This window comes from Taudactylus pleione, unplaced genomic scaffold (genome assembly GCF_031769625.1).
Source record: "Taudactylus pleione unplaced genomic scaffold, aTauple2 ptg000111l, whole genome shotgun sequence".
NCBI classification, from domain to species: domain Eukaryota; kingdom Metazoa; phylum Chordata; class Amphibia; order Anura; family Myobatrachidae; genus Taudactylus; species Taudactylus pleione.
This window is the reverse complement of record NW_028284513.1, coordinates 2,550,175-2,568,009: the sequence shown is the minus strand read 5'-3', so window position 1 is coordinate 2,568,009 and position 17,835 is coordinate 2,550,175.

Genomic DNA, 17,835 nt, shown 5'->3' with positions numbered 1-17,835 from the left:
CTAAAATCACAGAATTTGTGTGTTTTTCTGTTCCTATGCTATTATTAACCTCAATAACCTTAATTTCCACTCATTTCCAGTCTATTCTGAACACCTCACACCTCACAATAGTGTTTTTATATCCAAAAGGTTGCACCGAGTTAGCTGGATGACTATGCTAAGAGATACGAGTGGGAGGCACAAACACGTGGTCCATCTAGGAGTGACACTGCAGTGGCAGATAGGATGGCAGTTTGAAAAATTAGGCCCCAAGCAGTACATAATTCAAAGAAAAAAAAGAGGTGCAAGATGGAATTGTCCTTGGGCCCTCCCACCCACCCTTATGTTGTATAAACAGGACATGCACACTTTAACAAACCAAACATTTCAGCGCCAGGGTCTGCCACATGACTGTGGCTGAAATGATTGGTTCGTTTTGGCCCCCACAAAACAAGCTGGCAATTAATCTGTCCCTGCACAAACTGGCTCTACGGAGGCAAGATGGCGTCCTCATCCTCCTCATCCACCGATTCCTCACCCTCTTCAGTGTTGTGTACATCCTCATCCTCACAGAGTATTAATTCGTCCCCGCTGGAATCCACAACCACAGGTCCCTCTGTACGTTCTGGAGGCTGGTCTCCCTGGAAGAGTTGATAATTCATTTTATGAAGATCATCTTCTCCACATTTTGTGGAAGCAACCTCCTACGCCTTTCGCTAACAAGGTTCCCGGCTGCACTAAACACTCTTTCGGAGTACACACTGGAGGGGGGGCAACTCAGGTAAAATAGAGCCAGTTTGTACAGGGACCTCCAAATTGCTTTTTTTTCCTGTCAGTACAGGTACGGACTGTCTGACATGCCTACTTGGATGCTGTCACCGATGTAATCCTTTAAAAGACAGACGCACGCTTGTCGCTGCTGCTTTAAGGATGCAGGTGCGGCTACAGCTCACACATTTCACAAAGACAGAAAAAAAAGAAGAATTTTTTTATTGTTTGTGGAGCGCACTTTGAGGGTTACACCACCCTTTAACAGACAGACGCACGCTTGTCGCTGCTGCTTTGAGGATGCAAGTGCAGCTACATCCCACACAATTCACAAAGACAGAAAAAACAGAAGAATTTTTTTATTGTTTGTGGAGCGCACTTTGAGGGTTACACCACCCTTTAACAGACAGACGCACGCTTGTCGCTGCTGCTTTAAGGATGCAGGTGCGGCTACAGCCCACACATTTCACAAAGACAGAAAAAAAAAAAGAATATTTTTATTGTTTGTGGAGCGCACTTTGAGGGTTACACCACCCTTTAACAGACAGACGCACGCTTGTCGCTGCTGCTTTGAAGACAGTATCATATGCAGTGACAGTAGACTTGTCAGAAATTGTTGGCACGTCCTTCAGTCCAGACCAGATGTCCAAACCGGCCCTTGACTTATGACACAGGCGCACGCTTGGCGCTGCTACTGTGTTGATGCACGTGCGGCTACATCGCACACAAGTCACAAACATATAAAAAAAATAGTTTTTTATTTTTTGGAGCACTTTGAGGGTTACACCACCCTTTAACAGACAGACGCATGCTTGTCGCTGCTGCTTTGAGGATGCAAGTGCGGCTACAGCCCACACAATTCACAAAGACAGAAAAAAAAGAAGAATTTTTGTATTGTTTGTGGAGCGCACTTTGAGGGTTACACCACCCTTTAACAGACAGACGCACACTTGTCGCTGCTGCTTTAAGGATGCAGGTGCGGCTACAGCCCACACATTTCACAAAGAGAAAAAAAAAGAATTTTTTTATTGTTTGTGGAGCGCACTTTGAGGGTTACACCACCCTTTAACAGACAGACGCACGCTTGTCACTGCTGCTTTGAGGATGCAGGTGGAATCTACACGGGATTTGGAACTGGGGGCACACTACCTCCATCAATTGTCTAAATCCCACTGCACTAATGGCAGATACCGGACGCACGTCTAACACCAACATAGCAGTCAAGGCCTCAGTTATACGTTTTGCTTCAGGATGACTGCTGTCGTACTTCATCCTTATCGCTAGGGACTGTTGGAGGATCAATTGTTTAGTAAAAGTAGTGGTGTTCCTACTTCCTCTCTGGGATGATGAACAACTCCCAGCAGCAGCAACAGCACTAGGAGGAAGTGGTTCTTGATATTTCCCTATTTTATTTTTATCGGAGAAAGTTTGGTCCTCCATTTATGTAATATTGATATATACGTGCGGCTAAGGCGCACACAAACACAGAAAATATTTTTTTATTTTTGCTGGAGAGTAGTGCACTTTGTGGGTTACACCACCCTTTAAGAAATGAGCCAGCCGGCTCTTTACTTATGGGACACAGGCGCACGCTTGGCGCTGCTCCTTTGTTGATGCACGTGCAGCCACAGTGCACACAATTCACAAACACAGAAAATATTTTTTTATTTGGTTTGGAGTGTACTTTGGAGGTTACAGCACCCTTTAACGGTCAAGCCAGCCGGCCCTTTACTTATGACACAGGCGCACGCTTGGCACTACTTTGTTGATGCATGTGCGGCTACTGCGCACACAATTCACAAACACAGAAAATATTTTTTTATTTGGTTTGGAGTGTACTTTGGTGGTTACAGCACCCTTTAACGGTCAAGCTAGCCGGCCCTTTACTTATGACACAGGCGCACGCTTGGCACTACTTTGTTGATGCACGTGCAGCTACTGTGCACACAATTCACAAACACAGAAAAAATATATTTTTTTTTAGCACTTGGGGGGAGCACCCCTGACGGACAGAGCACCCCCTGGACAACACTACAGCACCCCTTTAGGACTGGGACACTGCACAGGACTTTGGAGTGGACACAGCCCCTATGGACAACTGACTGCACAACACAGCCCCTATGGACTTTGAAGTAGTGGACACAGCCCCTAAGGACAACAGCAGCACAACACAGCCAGCCACTATGGACTTTGAAGTAGTGGACACAGCCTCTATGGACAACAGCAGCACAGCGCAGCACAGCACAGCACAACACTACTCTGCACTACACTACACTACACTACACAGCCCAGCCAGCCCTAACTCCCACCCTCCCTCTTCACTGTCCACAGCCGAGTGAGAAAATGGCGCCGACGCGGGTACCTTATATAGGATCCAAAACCCGCGAGACCCGGAAGGCGGGATGATGACGTTTTGCCTCGATTTCAGATCCGAGTCAGGCGGGAAAAGTCGAGCCTGACTCGGATCGGCCTCGGATCGGGGGGGCTCGGGGGGGTTCGGATTTTAGAAATCCGAACCCGCTCACCCCTACTTTAAAATGATTGCCACTTTAAACATACTGGAACACTCTCATGTATTCTCACAGTGGCACAAGCTCGCACCCTACTACATAAGCCCTGTGTGAGTTGCAGTTAAAAACTTCTCGTTTTTCTTATTGATATTCATCTTCTTTCTCTTGATATTTTTACTACACTTCTCATTTGCATACATAACAGCGCACAGTGTGCCAGGACTGCTAATTCTCATCACCGTCTCAAACATTATCTTCTATCTGTGTTTAATTATCAATGATTAGTTCTTGAATTCTCTCATTAATACATATCTGACCAGCATCATTATCGTCATTGGTTGCTTGTTCACTAGAAGCATACATACGCTTGATGCATGAAATTTTGTTTGCTGTGTCGGACAGAGCAGCAGCTCATTGCCCTGATCGCCCTCATTATCCTCATACAAATGTGTCCTCATACACTATCATGTCAGTCGTGTAAAACAGCCCCTATCGATGCGCCAGGTCCTAGGCGATCCAGCCATGCCAAGCATCTTTCTCACTCAATATGTACTCAATATATTCACAAACACACAACTACAAGTGACAAAACTACTTTGTAGATTGCACTGATCAATTTAATGTGCAGCATTTGTATATCTGAGTGCAAATGAGTCTGAATCTGTATACAAAGTGCTACAATGCAGGTGCCTCATTTTTTTCTCACGTCAAGCTACATAGTGCTTCATTTGCAACCTGTACGTGTTTAAAACTAATTCCTTTGCAGTTTAAGTCACAGCCCAGCATTTCTAGCACACTGTGAGTCGTGTTGAATCAGACACAAAATATAAATAAAAGGCAATACGCTACATCTCATTTACCCCAGGCATCTTGGGCTATATGAAGTATAGACGATAGGTGTATGAGGACACATCTGTATGACCGAATAATTAATTGTTGATAATTCCATAATCATCACTCTATCAAACTTGGTTTCCTTGGCAAAGGAGAGCCTCCACTAGTTCCCATAGACTTGGGTTAACAATTTCCCACACATTTTGGACATATAATATCATTGATGTATTTCTTTTCCCCTTGCAGTCTTTCAAAAAAAGAAAAAGGAAAAAAGGCAATTTAATAATAGCATAAAAAGTTGAAAACAGTCTATCGCAGAAATTAATATACTCTAGATATAAAATAAAACGAATACATTTATAATTTATATATATATATATATATATATATATATATATATATATATACAGTATATATAATATATATATATTAGGGGTGTGCACCGGACACTTTTCGTGTTTTGTGTTTTGGTTTTGGATCTGGATCTTTCTTCGTGTTTTGGATCTGGATTGGTTTTGCCAAAACCACCCTTCCGTGTTTTGGGTTCTGGGTTTTGTGTTTTGGATCTGGATTTTTTCTTAAAAAATAAAAAAAAAACGCTAAAATCACATAAATGGGCCTTTTTTTGTTCCTACGCTATTAATAACCCCAATAACATTAATTTCCACTCATTTCCACTCTATTCTGAACACCTCACACCTCACAATATTGTTTTTAGGCCAAAAGGTTGTACCGAGGAAGCTGGATGACTATGCTAAGCGACACAAGGGGGCGGCACAAACACGTGGCCCATCTAGGAGTGGCACTGCAGTGGCAGACAGGAAGCCAATCAGCGTTATGGTGCCCATTTGCATGTAGCACGAACCCGGGAGATCCGTGCTACATGCATCTGTGTGATTGGCACAGAGCAATGACAGGTCCGTGAGACCCGTCTGTGCTGCTGTGGTAAAAAAAAAAAAAAAAAACCTGTGTAAAAAAAGAAAAAAATGGCGTACACCCCCCCAAAAAAGAGCAACCAGCCCCGGGCATTAGTAACCCAGTGCTGGGTGTGCTTAAATACAGGGGACAAACGACGTAGGGGTCCCCTGTACTTAAGCACAACCAGCACCGGGCTAGTCAGAACCAGCGCTGGTTGCCAAAATACGGGGGACAAACGACGTAGGGGTCCCCTGTATTCTGCGCAACCAGCTCTGGGCTCTGATCCGGTCCTGGTTCTGGAAATATAGGGGACAAAAAATGAGTAGGGTTCCCCTGTATGTTCCAGAACCAGCACTGGACTTTTTCTAGCGGGGGGCTGATGCCACAGCCAGGGGAGCCCTTTCACCGGGCCCCCCAGCCGCAGCATCAACCCTGACCGCTAGTCAGCCCAGGCCGGGGATCCCTGGAGAGCTGGGGACCCCCCCAATAAAGGGGTCACCCTCTCCAGGGCACCCCAGGCCCAGGCTGATAGCCCGGGGCTATCCCCGCCACCCCTGGTGGCGGTGGGTGGCGGGTTGATTGTGTGGTGTGGTGTAAATAAAGAATATCAAACATTGTCTTTACAAGTAGAACTGCAAGTCCCAGCTAGCCTGCCCCGCATGCTGGTACTTGGAGAACCACAAGTACCAGCATGCAGGGCATTAAGGGCCCAGTAGTACCTGTAGTTCACCTGTAAAAAAAATGTTTAAAAAAACACAGGACACACACACCGTGACAGTATAAGTTTATTAAACATACATACACACACACACACACACACACACACATGTACACATACTCACCTATGTAACCTGTAGCATCGGTCCACTTGTCCGGTAAAGTATCCCTAGGGGACCTGTGAAAAAAAACATACTCACCATCTCCTATGCGAGGTTCTGTCCTCTTCGTTCCAAAGTAGGCATCCCCGGACTTGGCAAAAAAAAAAAACGAAAACGCGATCCACGAACTTAGTACCGTTCTATAGAACGGTACTTCCCGAATGAGAGCTTAGCGGCGGGGTATCACCATGGAAACCCCGCTGCTAAGCGTTCATTGGCTGAGAGAGGTCATCTCCCGTCTCTCAGCCAATGAACGGCTCCCTCCATTGTAGTCAATGGTGGGAACCGCAGGGTAAACTTTAATAACCTTGCGGCTCCCAGCATTGACTACAATGGAGGAAGCCGTTCATTGGCTGAGAGAGACGGGAGATGGCCTCTCTCAGCCAATGAACGCTTAGCAGCGGGGTTTCCATGGTGATACCCCGCCGCTAAGCTCTCATTCGGGAAGTACCGTTCTATAGAACGGTACTAAGTTCGTGGATCGCGTTTTCGTTTTTTTTTTTTGCCAAGTCCGGGGATGCCTACTTTGGAACGAAGAGGACAGAACCTCGCATAGGAGATGGTGAGTATGTTTTTTTTCACAGGTCCCCTATGGATACTTTACCGGACAAGTGGACCGATGCTACAGGGTTACATAGGTGAGTATGTGTACATGTGTGTGTGTGTGTATGTATGTTTAATAAACTTATACTGTCACGGTGTGTGTGTCCTGTGTTTTTTTTAAACATTTTTTTACAGGTGAACTACAGGTACTAGTGGGCCCTTAATGCCCTGCATGCTGGTACTTGTGGTTCTCCAAGTACCAGCATGCGGGGCAGGCTTGCTGGGACTTGCAGTTCTACTTGTAAAGACAATGTTTGATATTCTTTATTTACACCACACCACACAATCAACCCGCCACCCACCGCCACCAGGGGTGGCGGGGATAGCCCCGGGCTATCAGCATGGGCCTGGGGAGCCCTGGAGAGGGTGACCCCTTTATTGGGGAGGTCCCCAGCTCTCCAGGGATCCCCGGCCTGGGCTGACTAGCGGTCAGGGCTGATGCTGCGGCTGGGGGGCCCGGTGAAAGGGCTCCCCTGGCTGTGGCATCAGCCCCCCGCTAGAAAAAGTCCAGTGCTGGTTCTGGAACATACAGGGGAACCCTACTCATTTTTTTCCCCTGTATTTCCAGAACCAGGACCGGATCAGAGCCCAGAGCTGGTTGCGCAGAATACGGGGGACCCCTACGTCGTTTGTCCCCCGTATTTTGGCAACCAGCTCTGGTTCTGACTAGCCCGGTGCTGGTTGTGTTTAAGTACAGGGGACCCCTATGTCGTTTGTCCCCTGTATTTAAGCACACCCAGCACTGGGTCACTAATGCCCGGGGCTGGTTGCTCTTTTTTTGGGGGGGGGCACGCCATTTTTTTCTCTTTTTACACAGGTTTTTTTTTTTTTTTTTTACCACAGCAGCACAGACGGGTCTCATGGACCCGTTAGTGCTCTGTGTCAATGACACAGATGCAAGTAGCACGGATCTCCTGGTCCGTGCGTGCATCTGTGTCATTGAAATACACAGCAGCACAGACGGGTCTCACTGACCCATCTGTGCTCTGTGTCACTGTCAATCACACAGATGCATGTAGCACGGATCTCACGAGTCCGTGCTACATGCAAATGAGCACCATAATGCTGATTGGCTGAGAGCCGTGACAGACGGCTCTGTCAGCCAATCAGCACTTTGCCCATTAAAGGCAAAGGCATTTTTTTTAAAATGGCCGCTCGAGGCAAAACCTCGAGATCCGACAGCAGATCTCGAGGTTTTGCCTCGGGAGAGGGATCCGGGGCAGACAGGGAGATCCGAGCTTGGGCTCGGATCGCCCCGGATCCCCGAAGTTCGGGTGGGTTCGGTTCTCAGGGAACCGAACCCGCTCATCCCTAATATATATATATATATGTATATATATATAATATATGTCATGATCAGCTCATCCTGAGAGACCTCAATCTGAAACCAATGACTGTGATTTAAGGTGAAAAACATGATTCAACTGCCACCATCGAGGCTGGTTTCAGAGTAGCCCTTAGATTGTACTGTCAAACAATGAATAATTTTCAGACAATAATGTCACACTGGTATGTAGCATAGACCTTAGCAATCCTACATTCCTATAGGTTCCAGGAAAGAATGTAGCACTGAAAAAATGTACAATGGCGAACAGGTTTTGCATAATTTACCTTATAAAATTTCTTTGTTACCTAGATTAACGCCCAATAAACCATATACAACAATCTTTGCAGGAGCGTGTGAGTTTGTAAAATAAATTATATTTTAATATCCACAATCTATAATCATAAATGTCAATAGGACATACACACTAAAACATAATCATATAATTGTTTGCAGTAATCATATATCACACATGTAAAATAAATCTGTTCCACCAGAGGATAATTAGTAAGAAAGTCCCATGGACAAGCTTAGTCACTTAGAAAATATTTGTATAGGAATTCCATATAGCATGAATAGTTACCGGTACCACTTGGTAATTTGGGGAGAAGAAAGCAATATCCAACAGGGTTGTTAATATCCTGCAACTTGTGCAGTCCCTTGGCTGTAATGAACTCCCAAAGATGGATGAATCCAAAGCGGCTGTATCTGATAGTTCCGGTTCTCTTCCAAGTGAAGTCCAGTAAAATATCCTAGTATAAACAAATATCCTCTGGTGGTAGGACTGACGCGTTTCACTGTCCCAGACAGCTTTCTCAAAGGCAATAGGAAAGAACATCAGAAAGCAAGCTAAGATTAAATAACTCCAATTCTTACTTAAAGGACACACAGTTTAATATGCAAAATAATTTCAAAATTTTAAAAGGAATAAAAACAGAATAATTAAGACATATGAAAAGCTGTGCTGAGATCACTCTAGAAGAAATGGAACAATCTAGTCTGCACAGACTTCTCCACAAGCTTGAACAACAATTGCTGGCTGAGATCCCTCTTAATGCTATGGAGGGATGTTCATAGCCCCCACCTGCTGGTTAACTCTCTCTGTGCCAAATGTTAATGAATGTGGTGATTCACACACCATCTTCAGTGAGAATGGCAGTTTTTTCATATAGTTACAGAGCTACTTGAAGTGTCCTATAGCTGTCTGCACAAAAGGTAGGATGCAGTTGTATCAACATACCACAAATCTTTGTGAAACTGGAAATAGATGGTTATCTGCCCTCTTCCTGGCATGCGCAGATGTGTTGCTAACAGATGCACAACCACTCACACAAGATGCTATACTCAGAAGGAGACACTGTACCTGCCATAGGACTGCCGGTGCATCTAAAGTTATATAAATATATCTCTAAAGATGCACCGAGATGGATTTGCACTGCTGCAAGATGCTGCAAGTGGACATCTCAGTATTCCCAAAACTATGTCCACCAACGTGTATATTCAGAGTAGCTCCAAAATAGTAATAGTATGGCAGATCCTACGATGGTAGTAGGTGACAGCGGTGTGCGATGGAGGTTAGATAAACTTAACTAGGGGAAGCAGGAGCAAGATTACACAGGGATTATACAATATGCAGCAGGTATAGGATGGAGGATATCCAGTTGCAGCCAAGAGAAAATAAGGTGCTGGTGCCTATAGTGCGCCTATGTGCACACACAGTGGAAGCATATATGCAGTGAGATATATGCTATACAGTAGTGGTGACACACTCAGGGGCTTGTGGGAGGAAGGGAAAAAGGCACTGAGAACTGAGCATGTGCAGTAGTGCACTTATGAGGTCAGAGGTGGCTCCAGGACTTAGTATCAGAACGGTAAGAGAGATAGCGAGCAGAGTGCTCTCTCTAACAAATAGATGCTGTACTGGTTAAAATCAATCCTTGACATTTTCTCTGCATATGATGCATTTTCATCATACTGTAAGCATTTTCGCAAGCATAGCCAGGCTAGAATTCCACCTAGCAAGAAGATTATTAGCTGATGTAGAAATACATTACATCTTTGTAACATTGTAAAGAGCATTTAATGTGCAACATGATCTATTGAAATGGTCTTTCATCTTCCTTGACATTGCTTTATGCTTCTTACTTACTTAATCTTACTTTTATTAGGATAAGAACATGAGCAAAACAGGGCATGTTTTATTTTCCTAGATAGCAACAATATTTGAGTCATTGTCCAATGTCATGATCTAAGGGCCTCTGTGCTTCTGCTTTCCTTGCTCATGAGCGTACCTCTCCCCTGTTACCAGTCTGGCATTGCAGAGGAGAGTCTCAGTCAGCCTGGAATGAGAGAACGCTACAGAGCAATAGAAGATAAAGATACCTCTGGTATTGGTGTTCACAAGTGCGGTTGTGGGTGTTGTATCTTCCGGGCTGCTAAGAGGCAAGCAGACCCATGTGGTATGGACGAGCGTTTCGCCTCTACAGGCTTGGTCACCTGATCACCATGACCCTATTGATGGATCTATTAATGGATCAATAACAGGTGCACAGATACTATAACAAATATATAAGGCTGCCTTGATGTATATGCCTTAGGTCTGACATTGTATAGATCTATGATTATGCAAGACTTATTATGCATGTTATGTACTTTATATCAAGTTGAGGTGGGTATCCAAATTTCATTTCCTAGAGACTGACAGATTTTTTTTTTTCATTCATGCACAAAGATGAATGCGATTGAGAGAAATTTTTGTCGCCATAATTATATGCAAATTGTCTCACGTATGATCTGAATTACTCATATATATATTTTTGAGATTTTTTTCTAATTTTTATAACTAAAAAGCGTATCTACACTCTTTGTAATTAGGGTAATGATTAAAAGTTATTATGTGTCTTTAATTTCACTATTTTTTAAAAATTCTAACTATATCTACATAAGAGTGCTCCAGTGAGACTAATTTGTTCTTTTGCCTTTTTACAAATCATTTTACGTGTACCCCAGTGTATCCATATAAGTACTGTGACGCTGCAGACCGTACCCCAGTGTATACAGATAAGCACTGTGATGCTGCACAACATACCCAAGTGTGTATCCCTAACACACAAGTACTGTGACGCTGCAGGCCGCACCTCAGTTTATCCATACAAGTACTGTGATGCTGTAGGCCATACCACAGTGTATCCATATAAGTACTGTGACGCTGCAGGCCATATCCCAGTGTATCTATATAAGTACTGTGATGCTGCAGACCATACCCCAATGTGTATCCCTAACACACAAGTGCTGTTGGAGCATTGCTGACTGTCTTTTTGTGTAGATGACAATCATTTTTAAAGTTTATTAAACTGGCATCCTGTCTGCCACTGCAGTGCCACTCTTGTTTCCTAGAAGTGCAATGTTGGAAGTTGCACTGCCACAGCTGCTGACATCTTCTACATGCGGTTGATTAATCCCAAATATGTCCAGAAACTGTTATGGCCACAGACAGCATCTCCTGCATGCCCCTTTAAATTAAAAAATAAAATTCTGAACCACCAAGTTGATTGGGTGGGCAAAACATGGTAGATTTTCAAATTTACCCAGTTTTTTTAAATTTCTCCACCCCCCCCAACCAGTTGCCCCAGGACCCTAGTGAATTGATAAACTGGTATAAATAATGTTTCAGCTTAATAAACGCCTGCCCCCTTTGTATGTAGGTGAGTCTAAGCGGCATAACTGGATAATGTAGATGGTGGGTGTCATGCAAGAGACCAGATATATGAGCAGCAGCACAGAGCATCTTCCTGCCAGGATGTGTGCAATAAAGTGCAAATATGGTTTAATGCAAAAATTAGTTGTGTATATTGGTCACATACATATTTACATGGTACATACCAGGTGTAAAGCAGGCTGAGGTAACCTGAGGCACTCCACCAGTTGTTGACAAATAACCTCCAGCAGGCCCGGCAAACAGCACGGATGCTGGGAGTTGTAGTTCAGCCAGAGGGCTACAGGCTGCTTTCCTCTGATGTAAACAGCAAATCTTGGTTCCATTATCCCCAACAACCTCCCTGAGTACAAAGTAAACGTCTTTTTACAGTGTGTACTATTTAGCACCTCCACAAGCAAGGCCACTGCATTTCTATTAGATGTATAAAAAATATATATCGTATATCGGCTGAATCAATATTCAATCAGGATGTGGCACAAAATTGACTGCCCTCACTGTGTGTTAGCGACAGGTGCTCTGCAGATGTCATTCAGGTGATCAGGTTTTAGGTGGTTGGTTTACATAGGATTGGAAACAAATGGGCTTCAGTGAGCCTGCTCCCATACACACCCCAAGCATCTCTGTGTGATTGTGCAGACACTACATAATATCTTCTGACAAACTCTCCATGCTCAAATAGTGAACCTTCTACAGGTCAAAGATGTCTTTCAGGAACTGAATAACTTTATCCTACATTGATCCTCCCTCATAAATTTTCTTCAGAATAAAATAAATTAAAATAAATTTACAAACTAATCAATCCTTCCTTCCATTCCCTGCCTTCAACTACTCCATAAACATACTCCATCTCCTTCGGGCCTCTTAACTAGTTCTTGATTAATGAAAATATTCTTGGTTTCTCTATGGGGTCGTATAGTTTATTAAACTGCCATACTGTCTGCCACTGCAGTGCCACTCTGTTTCCTAGATGTGTCATGTTGGAAGCTGAACTGCCACATGTTTGTGACACTCACTGCTGTCGCTTAGCTTAGCCAACTAGCTCGGTGACACCTCTTGGCCTAAACTGGATGAAATCAATATTGTGAGCTGTGAGGTGGTCAAACCTGACTGGAAATAAATGTTATTGAGGTTAATAGGAACAAACAAGGCCCAAAGTATATGATTTCAGTTGTTTTTTAGAAAAAAATACAGTTCCAAAACCAACACAAGCAAGGGCGGTTTTGTAAAACCAAATCCAGATCCAAAATATGAAGGAGATACAGATCCAAAACCAGCAAAAATGGCCCAGCGCACATCTCTTGTATAGCTGAAGGTGTTTGAGGACATTTCTGTAGGATGGTGACAAAATTGGAGCATACAGTTGATAAAGCCATTGTTTCCAAAACTATTAGTTATTCTAGGAGAGCAATTTTGGATGTAGAATTGTTGTCAGGTGCAATGAAGTGCCATAATGACCAACAACTTCAGCATCAACATTATAACCATTAGCAAGGACAACAATGCTTCATGCAGGGCCGGCTCGAGGAGCAGCCACGTCCTCTGCAGAGAGGGACTCTGATACCCCTTACCCTGCGGGATGGTTGGGAGGGGTGCACCCTCTATGGGGTGGCTCCTCTGTTTGACCGCACTGGTCGAACGTGCCTCGAGCCAGCCCTGGCTTCATGTACAATGCATATACAGTACAATTCACTTTTATTGTTTGAACTGCCAGGGCTGTTGTTTTCCTGATAAAGGATACAATGATGCTTTGCCATATGTTCGATGATGATGGATGCTCCAAGCTTTGCACCCTGCTGACTACAGCTGCGCACATCACGTACTTTGCCAGTACGATAGGAGTATGTCACTCTTAAAATGTCCAAACTGATGATGTTTGACTTGCAGTTATGGTTATCCTTTTTGATGACATACAGTATGCCTTGTATTTTTTGCAGGGGCAGATTAACAATAGGACGGATGGGACTACAGCTCCAGGCTTCCACATGAAAATAGGTTTATCATCATAGCAGCATGATCATGAACAGCTAGCCACACAATCAGCTATAAATAGGCTATAAATCACAAGTACTAAAGAGTATTGTGACAGTACAGCCGTACTCAAAATCCCGACGCTGGCATCCCGACTGGGTTAGGATACCGACACTTATTGGCAGGTATCCTAACCCTCCCCCTCTCCCTACCCTAACCCTCCCTCCTCTGTGCCTAAACCTAACCTCCCCCCTCCCCAGACGCTAAACTTAACCCTCACCCTATTTCCTAACCCTAACCCTGCCCCCAGTGTCCAACCCTAACCCTCCCACCAACCCCACTACTTACTTTCAGGATGCCGGTGCTGGGATTCTGACAATTATAGGGATTCCGGCGCCAGTATTCTAAGCGCTGACATCCCCTGTGCTGGGATACTGATTGTATCCCAGTCATGGAGTGGAGCTTGAGCATTGTGGAGGCATTCAGCTCACCAGCCGGAGACTGTATGCAGGAACCAAGTAGTGGTACAAGTGGAACCAGGCTCTCCGGCAGTGTGAGATTGAAGCCTCCCTTGAGGGACAAATGGAGCGCTCCCCATTTTCAACAAGGGAGACATATGGTCAAATAGTGCAGGGTGTACATGCCCACATGGCACTGGCAACATAAACATGGCATTAGTCACAGCCTCTCCGCTCTTTAGAATAGGACCTTGATCTTTTTCAGCCCCAGGCAAGTGTTAATATATGCTCTCAAAGTTTATCATATATCAGCTATTCTTTTGGTTTGCTTATTATCCTACAGTATCATACTCTTATTGGACCAAAACTTGTTTTGGTTGAAAATAATGTATCCTTGTTTATTGTAGGTTGCATTTCTTACAGCGTGATGTTCTTGGAGAGTGCTCAGGGTCTCTGAGATCTGACAGCAGTGCATGTACCGAGGATAAAATATAGACCCTGTGCAAGTTGTGTGAATACTGAGTGCGGTTAAAATCTACCCCTTTCATACCTCTGCTTAAAAAGAGTGGGTGTTCTGTAACACATAATCACACAGAGCTCCATGAAGAGGGGATCTATGGTCATGACTATGATCGCATATAAGGCTGGACATGAGGGTGCACTGGCATATAATGTAGCCTTTGCAGGTGTCTGAAGGCGTATGTAGGGGCTATGATGGCATGTAAAAGGGTATGTAGAACAGATGGCATATAAAGGGGCATAATCTGGAATTTGATACCATAAATCCATTATTCTGTATTTATTAGAGTGGTAACAAAATGGCTTTAAATCTGCAAATAAAATGGTTGCAACCTGATTACGCTTTTAACCACATCCATGGCCATACCTTCTGTCCAGGAATCTGAAATAACCTGGAATTATACTCTCTACATGCCTGGGAAGGTTTATCACTAGATAAGTAGAATGACGTTGGCACCATTAAAGTGGCTGTGAAATAAGCCCTGGAAGATAGACCATGTAATTCACCATGAATATTCTAGCTCATTACATAGGTCAGGCCATTTCCTTGGCATAATCTATCACATTCCATACCCACCTGAGTGTTCATTGCTGGAAGGTAGCCACCGCCGGGCAGTGGAACTCAACGCAACAAAGTTTTGTAGATTTTGGGTGCAGCACGCGTGATGTCAAGATGTCCGCGGAGTTCTTTGGGTCACCAAAGAACAGAAGAGCCCCCGCCACCATGACGAAGAGGAGCATAGCAAGCAGAAAATCCAGGTAAGTGTGGCTGCTTGCAAGACCGTGGGGGAGAGTTGCTGACTGAAGCAATGGATAGACACAGGGGAGGAAGATCTGGGGGGGGGTAGACTGAGGCAATGGATAGATACAGGGGAGGGGAAGCTGAGGGGTTAGCTGACTGAGGCAATGGATAGACACGGGAAGGGAGAGTTGAGAGGGTGGCTGCCTAAGACAATGGAAAGGCACAGGGGAGGGGGAGCTGAGGACATGTAGAGACACAGGAGGGTGAGCTGATGCAGCTGGATAGACACAAAAGGGAAGGGAAGCTGGGGCTGCTGGAGAGACAGAGTGGGATGAATGATGTGGCTATGGAGACAAATCGGGGGAGCTGTGTCTATGGAGAGACACAGAATAGATCTGAGGCCATGGAGAGACATGGGGGAAGATTTGAGGCCATGTAGAAGCATGGGGATGTCTGGTTATTTTGTAGATCGGGCTGGGGACTCTTAGGTCTGACCGACATGCATGGGAAACGAAGTAGCTTGATGAAACTCTGGCTCATGGGTATGAACAGGAGCTAGGTACACTAGTGACAGTGAAGGAACCACAAACTTGTCATATGCAAGGATACTGGACTGGATCCAGGGTGAACAGATCAGGTCCACTGGGCAACCCCTCATCTAGTGACCTGTGAAGTCCAGACCAGGAATATTCTCAAGCAACAAGGGTGACCCCGGATCTCAGAACAGTATAGTACTTTAAGATAGGAAGTCAGAACTCAAGCCAGGAATCAGAGTCTTATGTAGAAAGATGCAACTCGGGTACAGCTCTGATGCAAGACCTGGAACTGGAACCAGTGGGGAACTCAGAAACTGAGAGTCAGGATAGGTAATACAGCTACTGAACACCTCAGTGCACAAACTGTATACTACACACTAAACCCTAGCTATGGAACTAGCACCCTACTCTGAACCAGCTCAAGACAACAGCACACAGTGCAGGGAAGCCAATACAAGTCAGCACAATAGTATACCCTGATAACCTGGACAACCACTGAGCATAGAGTATAACAGCATAAGTAACTTGCATGCACTGTCTCTGCGGTATGATGGAATGAGACCAAAACTGAACTCGCCTTCTCAGCACCGAACGGTGACAGTACACAGGCAGATGAAAATTATAGACTTGCTGGCTAAGATGAAATAGTAGTGCAGGTCCATGTGCAGCAAGGACACTGCAGCGCTGACAGGTAATGGAACACAACGCTGCGATGGCAGCAGGTTATTGATACTTAGCGTAGATGGTAAATAGAGAGAACCCATGAAGTAACAGATGAAGTCACAGAGGACATGAACACAGGATACAGGAGTAAGCCTGGCGCCTTGAATTATCTGGTGTAGGAACACATTGTTCATACAATGGGTTGCACATAGAAACAGGTTTAAATAAGACATGGTCAATAGCCATTGGCCTAGCTGACTAGGTGCATCAGTTAACCTAGCTGACTAGTTGCATCAGTTAATCTCAGGGAGGTGTCCTTGGGATGTCTTGAAAACTGAAATTAATGAAAGTCTGAGTCTGAAAGGGATGCTAAGACCCCGATTCATGATGGGGGAATATGAGGCAGTGAAGAGACATGGAAGATCTGTGGACATTGGAGAGATACAGGAGGGGGAAAGCTGAGACTGCTGGAGAGACACGGGGGATAGGGCTTGAGATTTTCCACAACTTTTGAGATTGGCAGGAAAAGGCTGGATGGGGCACAATCATCTTAGTTAAGACACTAATGCTATAAAAAAATTACATCTGTTGAATGATAACATTGGTTATATTCCTGTGCAAACAGGTGTCTTCCAGACCATGTGATCGTCTGCATGAATAGTGAATACCGACTGAAGTTACCATTTGCCTAGAATGGATCAAATTTCTCCACTTCAGAGAAACCATCATAAAGGTAAGAAAAGTCTCAAGCTGATCGGCATGTACCTAGCAGGCAGGGGGATGCCCAAAAACATGTGTACCAAGGGCCTGATACAGAGGCGCTCGCTGTTTGCGCGCGCTCGCTCTGAATCAGGGCGTTTTTTGTTGTTGTTGATTTGGCCTCCAGGCGACTCGCAAAGCTGTGGATGACCACCCATAGCTAGTGCGAGCGGCCTGGCGATGGTCGTGATTATCGCAACCATCAGGCTTGCGCCGAGACCCCTGCGGGACAGTCTCAGCTCCCGCAAGCCCGAGTGGACTTCCTGCTCTAATAGAGCAGGAAGTCCACTACTGACATCACGAGTGATGTCAGTAGGGCCGCCCACAAACAGCAGGCGTTCCTAAGGGAACGCCTGCGTTTGTGCAGCCACCCCCCATCCCCGCCTACAAAACGGGGCAAGCTGTCTTTCAACATTGACACCCGCCCCGTCTTATAGTGGGCCCCGGAGTGACAGAGCTGCCGTCACTCGTGCTGTGCGCTCGCGAGCGGGTCTGAATCAGGCCCTGAGTCCCAAGATTTCTGTTGCCAGCCCAGCATAACTGCATCACTTCATAGTGGGCGGGGCTGGCGACGTGACATATGCGCCAAACTGGGAGTCTGTAGTCATCTGCAGTGAGGACTCAGAGACTGATTAAGGACAATCCGAAGCTCTCAGCT